Here is a 19898-nt window from a genome sequence, read left to right on the forward strand (position 1 = left end):
TTGACAATCGTGTTATGTTATTTTTAAAATGTTTCCTTTTCTTAGCACAGCTGAGAAGCTTCGATGCATGTGCTCCATAACGCGTTAAAAAATAACGCATTTCATCACACTTTGCATTCCAAGCAAAGGGGAACTTCTGTCAATGCATGATTTCCTGGTACACCGATTACATTGATGCACACATCAGAGCTACAAAAATGTAACAGTCGGAAGAAAGCACGTTGCAACGACTGATTGGAGGAAAATTTCATTTCAAAAGACTACCCGACAGAAGTCTTGATAAAAGCGTGGTTTTGTGCACATATATATGTATGTATGTGGATGTATATATACTGTATATATGTGTGTATATGTATATATATGTTTATGTGTGTGTGTGTGTATGTATATATATATATATATATATATATATGACAGCAATACTCATGACAATGTCAATCATGTTACGTTATTATTAACATTTTTCTTTTTCATTACTTCTTTAACACACTACTTCTCAGCTGCGAAACGCAGGTATTTTGCTCTATATATATATATATATATATATATATATATATATGAATGACCTCCAAAGAGCACTGAGACTTTTGATCACGTGAAAGTGTCTGTAAAATCTGGGGTCTCCTGCCCAGCTAAAGTCAAGCTGCCGGCGCTGGCATAGCTGTGCCGGCCTTTGAGACGCTGACTGTGCTTCTGCCTTAAGTCAAAGTGAGCACTTTTAATTTTTTTCATCCTCCCCCTCAGCTATAACCCAGACAAGTGCAAACACGGGACCCCTTTTCTACACCGCGGCAAACTAATATTAAGGCGCTTCGCACTTTCTTTTGCACGTATACGATTATGAGGTCGTCCCCTCGGATTATGAAGACACGCACACGAGTGGAGGACCAACAGTGCCATCACAGCCGATTAATGGCAGGGGCGTCTCACCAGTCTACACAAGACCCACTGCGACTGTCCCCAAAAGGTGCTCATATCATCAGCAAACACATCTCTCTACACTATATAAAAGAAAAAGGCAACTTTCCTTTCTTTACACCTTTTTTCCTTTTATCCCAAACCAAAGCCTTTCTAGCTGCTGTTAGTGCTACTTACCTGTTGTGTTACACCGTCTTTAAAATGTAGTTTACCCGAAACCACTCCAGTAATGCTCAATGTGGCTTTACTTCTTAAAACATTAATATTTTACATTTAATAACTTAGAGACTACATTTTATTATTTTTCCCTACCACTCAGTGACCAAAGCTATACACACACATATAGACACATACATATATATATATACACACATATATACCTGTGTGTATGTTTGTATGTATGTGTATATATATATATATATACACACACACACACACCTATCTACATTATATATATATACACTGTATATATGTTTGTATATGTAGATATGTATATAGATATGAAGATATGTATGTGTATATATATGTATGTGTGTATATATATACATATATATATATATATATATATATATATAAAACTGCTCAAAAAATTAAAGGAACACTTTGAAAACACATCAGATCTCAATGGGAAAACAAATCCTCCTGGATATCTATACTGATATAGACTGAGTAATGTGTTAGGAACGAAAGGATGCCACATCGTTTGATGGAAATGAAAATGATCAACCTACAGAGCCCTGAATTCAAAGACGCCCCAAAAATCAGAGTGAAAAAATTATGTGGCAGGCTAGTCCATTTTGCCAAAATTTAATTGCAGCAACTCAAAATTATACGCAGCACTTTGTATGGCCCCTGTGTTCTTGTACACATGCCTGACAACATCGGTGCATGCTCCTAATGAGACGACAGATGGTGTTGTGGGAGATCTCCTCCCAGATCTCGACCAGGGCATCACTGAGCTCCTGGACAGTCTGAGGTGCAACCTAGTGGCATTGGATGGACCAAAACATAATGTCCCAGAGGTGTTCTATTGGATTTAGGTCAGAAAAGTGTGGTGGCCAGTCAATGGTATCAATTCCTTCATCCTCCAGGAACTGCCTGCATACTCTCACCACATGAGGCCAGGAATTGTTGTGCACCAGGAGCCACTGTACCAGCATAGGGTCTGACAATGGGTCCAAGGATTTCATCCTGATACCTAATGGCAGCCAAGGTGCCTTTGTCAAGCCTGTAGCGGTCTGTGTGACCCTCCATGAATATGCCTCCCCAGACAATCATTAACCCACCACCAAACTGCTCATGCTGAATGATGTTACAGGCAGCATGATGTTCTCCATGGCTTCTCCAGACCCTTTCACTTCTGTCACGTGCTCAGGGTGAACCTGCTCTCATCTGTAAAAAGCACAGGGCACAGTGGTGCATCTGCCAATTCTGGTATTCTATGGCGAATGCCAATCGAGCTGCATGCTGCTGGGCAGTGAGCTCAGGGCCCATTAGAGGACATGGGGCCCTTGGGTCACCCTCATGAAGTCTTTCTGGTTGTTTGGTCAGAGACATTCACACCAGTGGCCTGCTGGAGGTCATTTTGTAGGGCTCTGGCAGTGCTCATCCTGTTCCTCCTTGCCCAAAGGAGCAGATACTGGTCCTGCTGATGGGTTATGGACCTTCTATGGCCCTCTCCAGCTCTCCTAGAGTAGCTGCTTGTCTCCTAGAATCTCCTCCATGCCCTTGAGACTGTGCAGGGAGACACAGCAAACCTTCTGGGAATGACACGTATTGATGTGCCATCCTGGAGAAGTTGGACTACCTGTGCAACCTCTGTAGGGTCCAGGTATCGCCTCATGCTGCCAGTAGTGACACTGACTGTAGCCAAATGCAAAACTAGTGAAGAAACAGTCAGAAAAGATGAGGAGGGAAACATGTCAGTGGCCTCCACCTGTTAAACCAGTCCTGTTTTGGGGGTCATCTCATTGTTGCCCCTCTAGTGCATCTGTTGTTAATTTCATTAACACCACAGCAGCTGAAACTGATTAACAACCCCCTCTGCTACTTAACTGACCAGATTAATATCCCATAAGTTTCATTGACTTTATGCTATACTCTGATTAAAAAGTGTTCCGTTCTTTTGAGCAGTATATATACATATATATATATGTAGACTCAAACCGATTATGACAGCAGCAATCCAAGCTGTGAGAAAACAGAAAAAGGACGCGTGTCAGACGTCGTGGTACATTTTCTGATGCAGCTAGACGAAAACAACTTTGTGACGCTGCCGCCAAATACACAAAACAATTACTTTGACAATCATGTTACATTATTTTTAAAATGATTCCTTTTCTTTTTCATAACTTCTTTAACACACGACTTCGCTGTAAAGCACGGGTATTTTGCTATATATATATATATGACAGCAACACTCATAACAGTGACAAAACAATTACATTGACAATCATGTTATTTTCAAAATGTTTCCTTTTCTTTTTCTTTTCTTCTTTGACATACTACTCCGCTGCAAAGCGTGGGTATTTTGCTAATACTGTATATATATACAGTGCATCCAGAAAGTATTCACAGCACATCACTTTTTCCACATTTTGTTATGTTACAGCCTTATTCCAAAATGGATTAAATTCATTTTTTTCCTCAGAATTCTACACACAACACCCCATAATGACAACATGAAAAAATGTTTACTTGAGATTTTTGCAAATTTATTAAAAATAAAAAAAACTGAGAAATCACATGTACAGTACATAAGTATTTACAGCCTTTGCCGTGAAGCTCAAAATTGAGCTCAGGTGCATCCTGTTTCCCTGATCATCCTTGAGATGTTTCTGCAGCTTAACTGGAGTCCCCCTGTGGTAAATTCAGTTGATTGGACATGATTTGGAAAGGCACACACCTGTCTATATAAGGTCCCACATTTGACAGTTCATGTCAGAGCACAAACCAAGCATGAAGTCAAAGGAATTGTCTCAAGGCACAAATCTGGGGAAGGTTACAGAAAAAATTCTGCTGCTTTGAAGGTCCCAATGAGCACAGTGGCCTCCATCATTCGTAAGTGGAAGAAGTTCGAAACCACCAGGACTCTTCTTAGAGCTGGCCGGCCATCTAAACTGAGCAATCAGGGGAGAAGGGCCTTAGTCAGGGAAGTGACCAAGAACCTGAAGGTCTCTCGGTCAGAGATCTACAGTAGAGGTTATCTGTGGAGAGAGGAGAACCTTCCAGAAGGACAACCATCTCTGCAGCAATCCACCAATCAGGCCTGTATCGTAGAGAGGCCAGACAGAAGCCACTCCTTAGTAAAAGGCACATGGTAGCCCGTCTGGAGTTTGCCAAAAGGCACCTGAAGGACTCTCAGGCCATGAGAAACAAAATTCTCTGGTCTGAGATGAGACAAAGATTGAACTCTTTGGTGTGAATGCCAAGCGTCACATTTGGAGGAAACCAGGCACCGCTCATCACCAGGCCAATACCATCCCTACAGTGAAGCATGGTGGTGGCAGCATCATGCTGTGGGGATGTTTTTCAGCGACAGGAACTGGGAGACTAGTCAGGATAAAGAGAAAGATGACTGCTGCAATGTACAGAGACATCCTGGATGAAAACCTGCTCCAGAGCGCTTTTGACGGTTCATCTTTCAGCAGGACAACGACCCTAAGCACACAGCCAAGATATCAAAGGAGTGGCTTCAGGACAACTCTGTGAATGTCCTTGAGTGGCCCAGCCAGAGCCCAGACTTGAGTCCGATTGAATATCTCTGGAGAGATCTTAAAATGGCTGTGCACTGACGCTTCCCATCCAACCTGATGCAGCTTGAGAGCTGCTGCAAAGAGGACTGGGCGAAACTGGCCAAGGATAGGTGTGCCAAGCTTGTGGCATCATATTCAAAAAGACTTGAGGCTGTAATTGCTGCCAAAGGTGCATCGACAAAGTATTGAGCAAAGGCTGTGAATACTTATGTACATGTGATTTCTCAGTTTTTTATTTTTAATAAATTTGCAAAAACCTCAAGTAAACTTTTTTCACGTTGTAATTATGGGGTGCTGTGTGTAGAATTCTGAGGAAAAAAATGAATTTAATCCATTTTGTAATAAGGCTGTAATATAACAAAATGTGGAAAAAGTGATGTGCTGTGAATATATATACTTATATATATATACTTATTATATATATATATTTTACTAATTTAAGCATTTCATTACAAATTGGTATCAGAGAGACATACAGTAATGAAACAGCTTAGCTATTAGCTAAACAAAAGGTACTTGATGAATTGAATAGTCTCTTCTTGTTTGTCAAATTTCTTATGTTCTTGATAATATATTCAAATTAGACCCTACTGATACAGATCAGAGATCAGGTGAAAGATTTAAAATTAAGCAAGCAAATAAAAATATTGAATAAGATAGCAGTGGTTCAACCTTGTAAATGCCACATACTTTCCGTTGACATGTCCCTCATAATCTTTTCTAATTTTTAAAGAAAGTGGAACATCCTTTTTCATTATGTTGCGGTAACTGGTTTGGGTTTCTTCCTATTTTAGCAAGTTGTATAATGCACTGTTAGCAACATAATGTAAGTTTTTAAAAGCCGTAATGTCTCATTGGGTGTTAGCCCAACAGAGTTATTGAGGATCCAAGATGGTTAAGTAGCAAAGATGTTATTCCTTTAAAGTCTGAGGAGGGCATTTTTCAAAATATAACTCGGTGAAGCAGATAACGTCTTGACCATTGTAAGTCTGAGTTGACAGCAGTGTGTGCAGTGTACAAACTTGAGTTGAGATGGACCATATTCCGTACACATTGAAGAAGAGTGTTACGTGAAAATCTGATTGAAATGTCCCATCCCTAACACTTTGTGTCTTTACATGCAGTTAAATAACTAATTTATTCAAAGTAACAAGTTTTCTAAACTGCTATGTAATCGCTTATTGTGAGATTGTGTAGAGAAACTGAGATATCGGTCTCTGAGAAACCAGGTTAATACACAGTGATTTCTCCATGAGTAACCCAATCATGTGGCAATGTAAATACTTAACAGTGTGGCAGTTAAGGATTTTGTCCAATGCACTCTCCACAGGTGTAAACCATTTGAGTCCACAAAGATACATTTCCAAAAATAAATTCCTTTTTCTTGGTTTAAATAACCTATTTTAGTGTCTTAGAAATGGATAAATTAATGTTGATGAACTGAACATACAGTGCTAGGCTCGGAGCAGTGTTGGGGGTTCATACATTAAATGTACATTATGAATGTGCATTACTGCTCGGTCCTGATTTGTACCCAATTCTCTTGAGGTTGGCTGTGTCTCCTCTGATCCTGTATTATGTTAGGAGGTTTGAGTGGATACCTTTAATACATTTCATCAGTTTTACGACAGTTCTGTTACTGTTATAATACCGTTGGAGAATTTAAATATAGACTTGAGCATAATAACTATTCTCTTTGGTTTTTTATATGCATCTTGTGGTGGACAGTCAGGGCCTTTGCCTGGCCGGGACTCCTCCACGCTAGGAGGACTGGAGGAGCCAGCATATCAAGAGCATTACCTCCCTGGAGCGCAAGATGGCAGCCTCCCTAGGTTGCAGCGGTGCCTAGGACTCCCGCAGGGCTTCATGGGAGTTGGAGTTTGGTGCAGCCCTGTTGGGATCCGGGGCTGCCGCTAGGGGATGCTGCAGCTGCTGCAGAGCCCTACAAAGCGGCTCTTCTGTCACACCTGTAAGTGCTGCTGAAAATAGGTCATCAAGCACCTGGAGCACTTCCAGGTACTTTATAAAAGGAGCCAGCAGCCACTACCCTGTGAGCCAGAGTCGGGTGGAGGAGGACAACGGCGATGATGATGATGATGATAATGATGCTTGCCTGGAGAGAGTGAAGGAGAAAGAGAAGAAACAGAAAGAAAAGAAGTGTATTGTGCTTTGGGACTGTGTGTTAGACTTGTGCGGTGAAGACAAAATAAATTGTGTGCTGTTATAACTGTATCCTACCTGTCTGTGTCAGGGCTGGCCTTTACAGTGTCCATACAATGAAAGAAGCACCAGGTTCGATAGCCACGTCTGCCCTCCCATGGACTGGTTTTATTGAAATCTGCCACACTTAGTCTTCAAAGAAGTTGGTTGAGAACGTGATATTTTCATGGAGATATCTTGAGCAGATCGAACTGTACAAAGTTTTTTTAATTTTCTAAAGTCTTGCTGAAAAGCATTGGCAAATCTGCAAACATGTATGTCTTAAAATAGAGAAACATTCTGTGCAACTTTAACTCCAAATTAGTTTACTGTTTCAATTAACTTCAGAGTAGTTCCTTGAACTTGTATATTTTGTATAGATTCTTATTTTTCTCGTTCATCAGTTGCTCAGATTCTCAATACAATACCAAGGAAAGGACGCACATACAAGCAATAAGTGCATACGGTAGCACCTTATTCTGCTGCTTTAGAAAAGTTAACCATAAAAGTCCAAAAAAAAAAAATACATCTCTGGAAATGAACGGAAGAGGAACACAATTATATTTATCACTAGCTGTGTAACCCGATCCTAGAAACTATTGAAGTCGTCAGAAAAAAAAATGAAACGTCGAGATGTCAGGTAATTGAAAGTTTCTTCTGAGGTTTTGTTTGCCCTGCTTTCTCGCCTTGCTTGTGTATTAGCGGCAGGAGGAAAAGTAAAAAGGATACCATTTTGCTGATGTGCTCACCACGCCGCTTGTATATTCTCGGAGGTGGAGCCCTTATGCCGACTCCACCTCTCACTTCTGGGCGTAGACGTTTATATATAAGATAAATAAGACTGAATTGACTGAACTAATATTATCTGCAGATTGTTATTATTAGAAAGAACAGACATATTTAAACTGCAGCCAAACGGTGCTTGAATTAATTAAAACATGAAAGGTGCCACGACCCCAGGTGATATAAACATTGTATGGGTTCAGAAAAAGAGCAGCAGTTCATCTGTGGGCAGAAAATCAGGGCCACTGGGCATGCAGGAAGGACCCTACTGTGGAGGTTCTGCTGTGCACAAAGAGGCTGATTGTGCCACAGATATCAAGGACAGGGGAGGCTATCAGATCAGCTTGTGTGTGCTGAAAGCGTTTAAAGAACAACAGACAACAGAATTGCTGTCATGTCTTCGGTCCACTTAAATATTTTTTAGGAGTGACGAACTTCAAGTCGAATGAGAAGGTCATTGATGCTTTGCAAGAATGGGTCAACATGCAGTCAAACCACTTTTACTCTTCTGGGATTAAGACGCTTCCTGAGCACTGGAACAAGGGTATTGCAGTGGCAGGCTATTTAGAAAGATGTGTGTATGTCGTTTCATTGTATTCAGTAAATAAAGTGTAGCTCATAAATTCCTACTTATATTTGAACACCCCTCGTAATAAATAAAGGTAAATTGCTGCATGGAGTTTGCATTTCCCCCCCCCCATGTCTGTGGGGGTTTTCTCTGGGTACTCCAGTTCCATCCCCTCAGTCCAAAGACATGCAGATCAGCTGGAAATTCTAAATTGGTTGTAGTGTGTGTGTTCACCCTGCGATGGACTGGCGCCGTGTCCAAGGATTGTTCCTGCCTTGGTCCCTGTGCTAGCAGAAATAGGCTCCAGCAGACCCCTGCGACCCTGTGCAGGAATAAGTGGGTTAGAAAATGATTGACTGACTGACTGACTGTTATGCACAAACTTAAAAGCTTATTTTTTTTTTTATTAAATTTGTTGACCTGCAGTACTGTATGTTGTTCAAAAATTAGAATTTTAATTTCTTCATCTTTAAATGTGATACTACTTTTGTAGGAGATGCAAACATAGTGCAGGGCATTGAAAAGGTGGGAAACACTGCTTTAGAATAGGACTCATTGTTACATATTTATTTATTAATCAAAAATGTAATTGACTCTTGGATGAAGTAAATAAAAACTGAAATGCTCCGACTTTCATATCAGTTAACCAATCCGTGTATACTCACGTATGAATCGGGTCTTGAAACCCGAAAAATTGATCATAAAATCAGACCCCAATTTATGCGCCTGTTCAAAAATATGAAGCTTACATTTAATTTTTTTTTTTTACATCTTCTTGCCTCCTCCAATCTCGCATTAGTTTCTCAGGTGCATCGAATTTTGTTGCAGCAGCGCAGTTACCAATTTCTTTTGTTTCTTCTGATATATACTGAGTATACTTTATACATAAAATATATGTTGTCGTATCTTGCATAACTGAATGACCTTTATGGAACAATAACAATTCAATACATTTATGGTCACTACAGTATTTGGATTTAATAATCTTCATGTGGGAAAAGGCTGACTCGCATACATAAGTAGAGCCGAATAATGCAGTCAAGGAGGTAGCTCTTGGAAGGACTTCTTATGCTTAATGATCGAGTGACTCACCCGGAACGATACTTCGGTGTGTCTGCATTTGCTTTTAAATTCAGCTGAGTGAAAAATGACGGCTGTCCGATTAACTGCAATTTTAGTTCCCTCTCCTTTCTCTTTCTCAGATCGCTTTTCGGAAGGAAGTCAGTTTCATAGTTTTAATGAACAGTTTGAAAGTGCCTTTCCATATTTTCCTTCTTTGGAATAGCAATGATAGATTGACAGATCAGACAAACGCACTTCGATTGTGACATTGTGAGAAAAAAATCCTCTTCCAATTCCACATCCAGCCCATACTCTCCCCAAACATTTTTTTTTCCCATCTTTAGTCGATATAAATTGGAAGGCTAACTAGATCACAGCCGGAGTTTTGAAGCAGCTCGCACGTTTGATCGCGCATGCAGGATGACCAGTGTGTTAGAAGAAAGGAGATACAGACTGGCCGTCCTGTATGTCAATCAAGTGGTAAATGCCATAGGGAGGATATATGATATACTAACGTTTAAAAAAAATTTTAAAGGTACCTGCAGTACCTTTGCGATCTACTGGTTGATCGAGATCGAAGTCTTGGGCACCCCTGGTCTAAGCAATTTAAAATAGGTAGCGAATATGTGCTAGGAACTATGTGTCTTCAGTGAAGATACCTGCAAAGAATAAACAAAAATATCTTGACGATTCTTTCCGCAGTTTGATTTAGGATTTTTATGAAATGCTATTTGATTATGGAAAAAGATGATCCACTGTGCAACCCTTAATGGGAGCAGCCAGAAGAAGATGAAGATGAAATTGCATTTGATGTGCGGACAAAATCTTTGTCTGAAATGTAGGTCTTGATGTTATGAAGCATTTTTGCATTTTCCCTGGGGCCTCCTGTGTTCCTAAAATGTGCCACCTATTGTGGTACTTGATCTTTTGTGCTTTTTTTCCCTTGAGTATAAAAAATGATGGAGGAGAAACAGACCATAGTGCCTCTATCATTTATTCTTGAGCCTCATTATTATCTGTCACCTCCATCTCTTTATCTGGAGAACATATTAGAGATTCTGTCTGTCGGCACAACTACAAGTTTTCCAGAGTCATATTCTTTTGTATTCATTATGGACATCAGTATTTTGCGGTCTGCTGCCGCTAAGATTCACACTGTCAATAAGACGGTGATTGATTTATTTTTTTTGGTGGAGATTCCAGGGACACACCTTGCCTTGGTCCAACCCGCACACACTCGCAAGCAGAGACAAAAAAGCAACCGGTAATAAAACAACAATTAAAGACTAATAAACAAAATATAACTACACGCTAAATGATCCCACCCCGTTGCCTTTTGGCAATTATACAATAAACACAAAACAAAAACCACACACTGTAAAGTCCATGGAAAATGGCAACTGATGAAATGCAATGATGGAGGGAGATAGTCCAGAGATCAACATGTTGAATGGGAATATAAAGATAGTCCTACAGGTATTTCCTGATGAAATGAAGACAAATGAATGGGATCAGGAGCTCTCCTTTCTTCACAGGATGACAAAAATCTTTCATTACGGTCCTTATGTGCAGGAAGACACCAGACAGACCTTAGGCCAAAACAAGGGATGATCCAGGACACACAAATCCACAGGTATCAGAACGGAAGTGCAGAAACACAGGAAACTCCAGATACCAAATGCCAAAGACTTCTTTTTTCTTTTTGTATCACTGGCCCCCTTTTAAATGTCACACCGGCCTCCTTGTACCCAACAGCCCCTGCACCCTCAGCAGATGACCAATCAGGGACACTGCAGGGACTGCTGGGAGTTGAAGTTTCAATCCCCAGTAGGACCTCTACAAGCATATGTTGAACCCAGAGTAGTATGTTTTGTCCAAGTCATTTACTTCAAGTATTTTTAGAAGCCTCCATGTGCCCAAAAAAGAAGGTAAGTGTTACAGCATTACTGGTAACAGCTGTTTGGCACGGTGCTGAAGTAGGACTCCCTGCAGTCCACCACTGCTTACATCAGCACTATTACAATTTGTGCACAGTTAGGATCAGAGTACTAGCAATTCAGCTTTACAGAAATACAAACAGTAAGGAAAGCACAGATCAGCAACTCTGAGACATTAGGATGTGTCAATAAATCAAAGTCTTCTCAATTATGTAGAACCAATTACTATTCCAATAGGTCAGTGATCAAGGTGTGTGTTGACTACACTTACATCATCCAGTACATGAATGCTGGTGCAGAATCAGTGAGCTTTGCCTTGAACCAAATGGTGCAAATGGATTGAAAGTTTAGTGTTAGTGGAAATGTTTGAAGAGGTGTGAACTACAATAAGGTAACTTTAGCCAAATAATTTAAAATCAAGAACTTTCTCAATAGCATTAAGATGATTGTTCACCCCTGCGCTGGGCAGGTGCCCTGCGCGGGGTTTGTTTCCTGCCTTGATCCCTGTGTTGACTGGGATTGGCTCCAGCAGACCCCCGTGACCCTGTAGTTAGGATATAGCGGGTTGGATAATGGATGGATGGATGATTGTTCACATCATCTTAAATGTTACTTTTTCCAAAGCAGAATGTGAGGACAATGCCAGCTTCATGAGTTCCTTCTAAAATCACGAAAAGCACTTACTAAGAACAGAGTGTAAATATCCCGCACCTACACACAAACATTCTTCGAAAAAAAATGTGAGGCAATTTCTCCACCTGATATGTTTATATAACAATTAGCTGTGTTACCCAGCATCACCCAGGTGAGAAAGTGGAAAGGTAACCATGCATTACCAAGCTGAAAATGTAATCCTTGAAGGGTTTTTGGGGACACCTCTCCTGAAATTTTAAAGGCCTTTTTCAAATGTATTATATGGTTTAATGTTCTGCTGCTCTCTTTATTTGCCTACTCATACGCTAACCACATACACTTACAGTTATTGTGGTGCACTTGGACCCTGGACTACAGTCCACTACCTTCTCTACAGTAGCTCTGTCACACTTCATTCTTGGCATGACTTCCTGTCAGAGTCATCTCTCCTTACCTCTGATTGAACAAGCTCAGGAAGGAACTTGGTTCCTAGCCCCTGGCGATAGAATAGTCTACATATGCAAGCAAGAAATGAGACTTAATCAGTTTTAATCTGTAAGCTTTATTAAAATCACAAACGAAAACAGGGTATGGCAATCCACACCATACAGCCTAGTAGCTCTGTTCTCTTTCTTCATTGTGACTTACTTCTTGTGTTGCTATTACAAAAAGCTGAGTTGGGAGCTCAAAGCATTCTCTAAGTTTGATTTCTCTAAGTAAAAATATAAATAACCACTAAAGAAGTAATCCATTGCCGGCTGCTAATGGAATAACTGCACAGTTCTGTCTTTCAGGAAAGTTTGTCTTTCAGTTATGAAGGAGTAAAAGAAGGTGACTAATTCTTGGTAGCATCTCTTGTAGGCAAGATATAATCTTGCCTTTATTTTATAGGTTTAATTTTACACATTTGTATAAGTGGTATAGTTTTAAACTGCATTAGGCTGCGTTTAACAAAAATAGAAAAAGAATGTATTCTTTGATGGGCTGCTTTCCATTCGGTGACTGCAACTCTGAATCTGGGCTCTTCTTCCTAATGGAATTTAACAGAGTCTAACGTGACCTTCCTTTGGATGAGACACCAAATTGAGGCCCCGACCCTCTGTGCTCATAAAGAGTAGGGTGTATCTCGATGTCCTGGCTAAAGTGCCCACAATGGCCTAGTCATTCTGGCCCTTTAATCACCCCCTGTCTCTAATTGTCTCTCTCTCTCTCTCCACTTCACCACCTAATGGCTAATATGTGGTGAGTGTACTGTTGCATCATCCAGGTGAATGCTATATATTAGTGGTGGCTACAGTGATTCCTCACTCAATGAAGCACTTTGAACAGTGCAAAAAGCTCTAAATAAATGGAAAGAATTATTATTATTATTATTTAACAAAAGTTGAAGGAGGAAGTATTTGAGGCATGTGACAATGACCACACATACAGGCAAAAAAAGGACACCAAATTGAATTTAGTTGTGCTAAGTGTCTTCACTGAATGGCTGTGATCTCGCCTTTCACACTGGAGTTTCACATTCACAATTCATTTAGGCTCATTAAGTGACTGTCAGCTCTGCAGTTGGCAGGCTTGCTCATATTTCATTCTGGTGATAGATAAACACTTTGATAATGAAAAATTATCAATGCTTTTCTACAACTTCACAGCACTAAAGTATTTAATGTAATGTATAATGCGATTGGCAAAATTCAAATTTTTGAGCATTTTGTTTCTGAAACATCTTAAGGTTCATTGGGTTTGACTTTGTGACTAAATGTTATTCAATGTAGCTCAGCTTTCCTAAGCGAAAAAATTATTAGGAGGCCCTAATGGCATCGTAATGCATGCTGATAGAATTACAGCTTGGTTGCTTTGACTTATCTTGTTTATCTCAAAAATCAATACTCATAATAGGAGAGCACATTTTTATATTTGGTATTTATTTTATATTTTACAGTGTGTCCATTACACCACTCATTTCAGCTTATTTTCTGTGAGTCATGTCAGGATTTTCTGTTTTCACATTCTCAGTTATGTGAGGTTGAGCTGCTCATAGGTGCGGCCTGCTAGTGTTTACCTATTCAGATCATTTACGCCATCTTTAAAATGGCATAGAAATGTCTGTGACTGCTGAATTTTGCACGTTTTTGTATATTTTCTATGATCTATTATTCTTCTCAAGTACAGTATATTTTGCTTAGGACATTGCATTTTGTATGCAATTCCATTTTATTGTATTTCCTTTTTTATCTGGGAGAGTATGTAGGATAATAATTTGATTAAAAAGTTTTAACTCGAATTTAGCTGACTTAGTTTTTTAAGTAATGTTCACTGAAACTGCTAATGCATATTAGAAATTAGGGGTGATGCTGACTTCGGATCTAGCAGTTTCAGCTCATTCTTTTTTTTCTCATAACGCAACAGAGAGGCAACGCTGAATAATTAATTGCATATTGTCTACGATGGTCAATGTTTCTCCTTGTACGGCTGTTTAGTTACACTGTTGAGTGCATTATTGGTGGCATCTGTCAGGAACCACTTCAACCCAGAACTGGGATGAGCCAGACAAATGAGGACACACACGGTCAGCAGGAGAAAATGAAAACTTTGAAGTGCTTTTATTTTCAAAATCCAAACAGAGGTTCAAAACCACAAAGTGCAAAAGTGCAGTGCTCTCTCAATAAAAACTGCCGTTCTTATGGAGTTTAAAAACAATCATTAAATCAATCCATAAAAGGAAGTTAAAATCCACAGCATAATTCTGTCCATCCATTAAAACCAACATAAGCCACAAATGAATGAATGGGATCCCGCACCCCAAGGAGATATCCTTCTGGCAGGCACAGACAATTGATAACAAAACCGAGGATGAGCCTGGAATATGGGGGGACACACACAGTGGGCAAGAGATGGTGCAAAGTTTTTTGTGCTTTTATTCCAAAAACAAACCAAAGTGTAAATACTGCAGTGCAATATTTATTTCTTAACTAAATAATCGACTAAAAATCAAGTGCTAAGTGGAGGTTAAAATCAATAAATGTTCAAGCAATAAATATTAATTTCAAACAAGGTTAAAAATCCTGGGCAGAAATACATGTCCTTAAAAACAAAATCTGAGCTGCTGTGTTTCCTCTCTAAAACCAACATCTCCTCTGCTTACCCTTATGGGGTCTCTTCAGCATGAGGAGACGTCTACCAACAGAAGCAGACAGCCATTAATCCTTGCTCGTGCCCCAGCTGCCGTTCCAAGCTTGTATCTGTTCCCACTGCCAGACCTTTGATGACCACGTGAGCCTCCATGATGTGCTCAGCAAGCTCTTCTTTTGCGCTCCCAGCTGCCTGCTTCCTCTCTAGCACTGCACCTGCTCCTCTGCAATCTTGCCCATCTTTACTTTTCATCTTCATTTCATTTTCTGTTCTCTTCTTTGCTTTCATTGTTGTTTCTTTCATTGCTTTCTCTTTATTGTTCCATTTGCTCCCCCTTTCCCGCACAGACTCTCTTTTGATCTGATCAGGTGCAGATGCTGCAATCACCTGCTCTGAGATAGGAATGAAGCCCTTCACCAATCTGCTCGAATTTGCACATAAATGCGCAATCAGCCAAGCGCCCCAATCAACCTTGGGGCACCTTCCTCGAGCCTGCATGCTCTTGGACTTCAATTTATTTATTTAAAATGTGCAGCACCACGAACCTCTTTCATCATTGATTGTTCTATCCATTTTCAGTTAGAACATTACAAAACTGATAAACAAGAAAAGCTCATTCAGCCCAACAAAGCTCACCAGTCCTATCCACTTACTCCTCCTTAAAATAAAATGAAGTCGAGTTTTGAAAGTCCCTAAAATCCTACTGTCTGCAACACTACTTGGCAGCTTATTACAAGTATCTATGGTTCACTGTGTAAAGAAAAACATCCTAATGTTTGTGCAAAATTTACCCTAACACATTTCCAACTGTGTCCCCATGTTCTTGATGAACTCATTTTGAAATACAAGTCTCGATCCACTGGACTAATTCCCTTCATAATTTTAAGCCCTTCAATCATGTCAGCTCTTACTCTTCTTTTGTTTATACTGAAAAGGCTCAGCTCTTTTAATCTTTCCTCATACTGTAACTCACCCCTGTAGCCCTGGAATCAGCCTAGTCGCTCTTCTCTGGACATTTTCTAGCGCTGCTATGTCCTTTTTGTAGCCTGGAGACCAAAACTGCACACAGTACTTCAGATGAGGCCTCACCAGTGCATTATAAAGGTTGAGCATAACCTCCTTGGACTTGTACTCCACGCGTTGTGTTGCTATTTAACCTAACTCTGAACTCTGAGCTTCTGAACTCTGTCTGGCAGTTGATAGTGTTGAGTCCTATACGAGTCCTAAATCCTTCTCAAGTTATTATCATCTTACTAGCCAACCCGCGGTGTAGCATACGCTGCATAATTATTTATTGATGGGTGAACACTTTCTGAAAGACACAGTTGTCCAAATCGGGTGGGTTTGAGGATACGACTGTGAGTGAATGAAAAGAAGGAACTCTGGAGAGAGCAACATACAATTGTCCGTGACTGAAAACTGGTTTTGGCAGATACAGGCATATCTTTTTGAAAGTTTGTCCCTGTGCCTTATTAATTGTCATTGCAAAAGACAATCTAACAGGAAATTGTCTGCATGTAAAAGTAAAAGGCAAAATTGAATCTGATGGGGTCAGGGAAATCCGGGGAATAAGGACAGTTTGTGAGGTAGCAGCTGCAATAGTTTTACACTCCAGTACATTGCAGTGAATGCAGGTAATAGTCAGGTGGGGGGGCAAGCCAACAAAAACGCTATGCTCTTAGTTATGTGGTATGAATCAGGTTTTTGTAGACAAAGGTTTTCCTTGTTCCTGCCGGACCATCTAAGAAGAAGCATGTTTGTCGCGGATGGGAATCGCTGTATGCAGCGTGTAAAACAGTTTGCGAGGCTGGACGCGGGAGGAGGGTTAGACTTGGTGGGCGGGGCTCTGTCATGTGTATCCCATGATGTGGGAGGAGGATTAGAGTTGGCCGACGGGGCTCTGTTGTGTGTATCCCTATCCCATGGTCTCTGTCTTGCATGCCATGGTCAACTTAGTATATAGAAAAGCAACCGGAACCGAAAAGAACAATGAAAAGTCAACGTGGCTCAAAGTTGCATGTGGACTGTAGCAGAGACGAACGTGACTGAGGCTGTGTTTGGTGAGGTGTTGTGTGCGGGCACATGAGCAGGCAGTGCGCATGCCTCAAGATCGAGGGTGGACGCGGGAGGAGGGTTAGACTTGGTGGGCGGGGCTCTGTCGTGCATAACCCATGGTCTTAGAGTTGTTGGGCGGGGCTCTTTGAGTTGGCTGTAGTGTGTATCCCATGGTCTCTGTCTTGCGTGCCATGATCAGCTGCTTAGTGAATTATATTTATAGATATTTGTTAGGACAAGAGTGTTTTGTATTCAGATTTTTGGCATTTTTGGATTATTGTATAATATTTTTAAAAGGCACTGTAACTTTTCTTGTTATGCTGAGTCATCTTGCAATACAGGTCTGCTAAAGTAAGGCAGATGTTACCTCAGATCCACAGATTAGTTTAGTGGATCACGCAAAACCGTTGTCAGTGATGTTCTGCACATACACACAATTCGGTAGCCTGTACAGTAGCCATCATGTCAGTTTACAGGCTGTTCTTTTCATAACAAAATAACCAAATGAGAAAGTTTCAACATCATGCCTAGTTTCAGAATCCATAAAGGTCAAGTAAAGCTTTAGAACTGCTTAAGGAACATTTAACAGCATTAGGAGGACCTCAAGCAAAATGTGACCCATGGTTGGTAGAGAATAGGAAAACAGATCATAAAAACAATTCATTATGTAGAAAATAGTTTTTGGAATCTGTTTAATAATAATAAGTTAAAAAGAAATGGCAATCTGAATCTTTCTGCTGCGTTTTTAGTGAATAGATGATGGACATGTATTTATTTATTTCATTGTTTAGACTTTAGTGTATTCTGTGCTGTTTACCAGAAGGCACACAAGAGACTCAGAAGTCAGCTGAAGAAAGGTTATACCATCTGATGAGACCAAAATTGAGCTTTTTCGCCACCAGAGTAAACACCAAATTTGGCATAAGCACTTTATCAAACACACAGCATCCCCACTATGCAAAGAGTTGTGAGACTCTGGAACAAACTGCCAAGACATGTAGTTGAAGCAGAAACCTTGACAACCTTTAAGAAAAATCTGGATGAGATATGAGGACTGCTTAGTCATTAGCTAAACAAACAGGCTTGATGGACTGAATGGTCTCATGTCGTTCATCAAATTTGTTATGGTCTTATGAAGCATGGTGGTGGCCACATCAGGCTGTGGCAAATCTTCTCTACAGCAGGTCCTGGAAGGCTTGTGAGGGTGAAGTAAATACAGAAAAATACAAGAAAATCATTGAAGAGAACCTGATGAACTTTGCAATAAAGCTGCACTTTGGGAGAAAATTTGTTTTCCAGCAAGACAACAAGCCAAGGTGTAAAGCCAAAGCTACACAGAAATGGCTTAAAAACAACAATGTGAATGTCCTAGAGTGGTTGAGTCAATCCAATTGTGAATTTGTGGCTGGATTGTTCATTCATGATCCCCTTCCAACCTGACAGAGCTTGAGTAGCTTTGAAAAATGTTAGGAAATTAAGGCGCTTTCTAAATAAACAGGATTGTGAGAAATTAATTCATGCATTTATCTCTAGTAGGATTGACTACTGCAATGCGGTGTTCACTGGCTGTTCAAACTGTTCTCTATACAGCCTCCAGTTAATCCAAAATGCAGCTGCAAGAATTATCACAAGAACAAGAAAATATGAACACATAACCCCAGTTCTTAAATCTTTACATTGTTCCCAGTTAAGTTTAGGGCAGATTTCAAAATCCTCCTTTTAACATATAAAGCATTAAATGGCCAAGTTCCGGCTTACTTGTCTGAACTTATCATGACTTGCAAACCTGAGCGCACATTAAGATTTCAAGATGCCGGTCTGCTTAGGATTCCAAGGATTAATAAAATAACAGTGGGAGGTCGAGCTTTTAGTTACAGGGCCCCTAAACTGTGGAATGGTCTGCCTGCTATTATAAGAGATGCCCCTTCAGTCTCAGCTTTTAAATCCCGGCTGAAGACTCACTACTTCAGTTGAGCATATCCTGACTAGAGCTGCTGATTAACTGTACAGACTGCATCTCTGTTGTTAGTCATTAGCACTAAAACATAAGTAACATGATAGTTAGAACTGAATACTAACCCTCACCTATTCTGTTTCTTTTCTCGGTACCCAAATGTGGCAATTGGCTGCCAAGTTGTTTGCCAGCCTATGGTAAAGTCATCTCTGATGGAGGATCACAGGAATCATGGGAAAGAGGGGTCCTTTAATCGGAGCAACGTTTCAGCCGTGGCATGGCCAAATGGGGAGGCAGCTTGATGGATGAGGTCTCCGGGACTCTAAAAATATCCAAACCTAATTATGTCATATCATCTACTGTTAAACCGTACTTCTAAAATTTTTATTATTATGCTGTATTAAAGATTTGTTCTGTTCTGGGTATTGTATTGTATTGACCCCCTTCTTTTGACACCCACTGCACGCCCAACCTACCTGGAAAGGGGTCCCTCTTTGAACTGCCTTTCCCGAGGTTTCTTCCATTTTTCCCTACAAGGTTTTTATTGGGAGTTTTTCCTTGTCTTCTCAGAGAGTCAAGGCTGGGGGGCTGTCAAAAGGCAGGGCCTGTTAAAGCCCATTGCGGCACTTCCTGTGTGATTTTGGGCTATACAAAAATAAGCTGTATTGTATTGTATTGTATTGTAAAAAATAAGAATGAAGAGAAATAGCAGTGTTGACATGTGCAAAGCTTACAGAGTCCTGCAAATTGACTAGGCCACTCCTGGACACTTGAATCTGAGTCCTGATCTCAATCCAATTGAGAACCCACGATCTTCAAGCAATCTGACAGACCTTGAGCTGGTTTTCAAAGAAGAATGGGGAAAAATGCTGGTGTCCAGAAGTACAAAGCTGATAGAGACCCCT

This window comes from Polypterus senegalus, chromosome 10, assembly GCF_016835505.1.
Source record: "Polypterus senegalus isolate Bchr_013 chromosome 10, ASM1683550v1, whole genome shotgun sequence".
NCBI classification, from domain to species: domain Eukaryota; kingdom Metazoa; phylum Chordata; class Cladistia; order Polypteriformes; family Polypteridae; genus Polypterus; species Polypterus senegalus.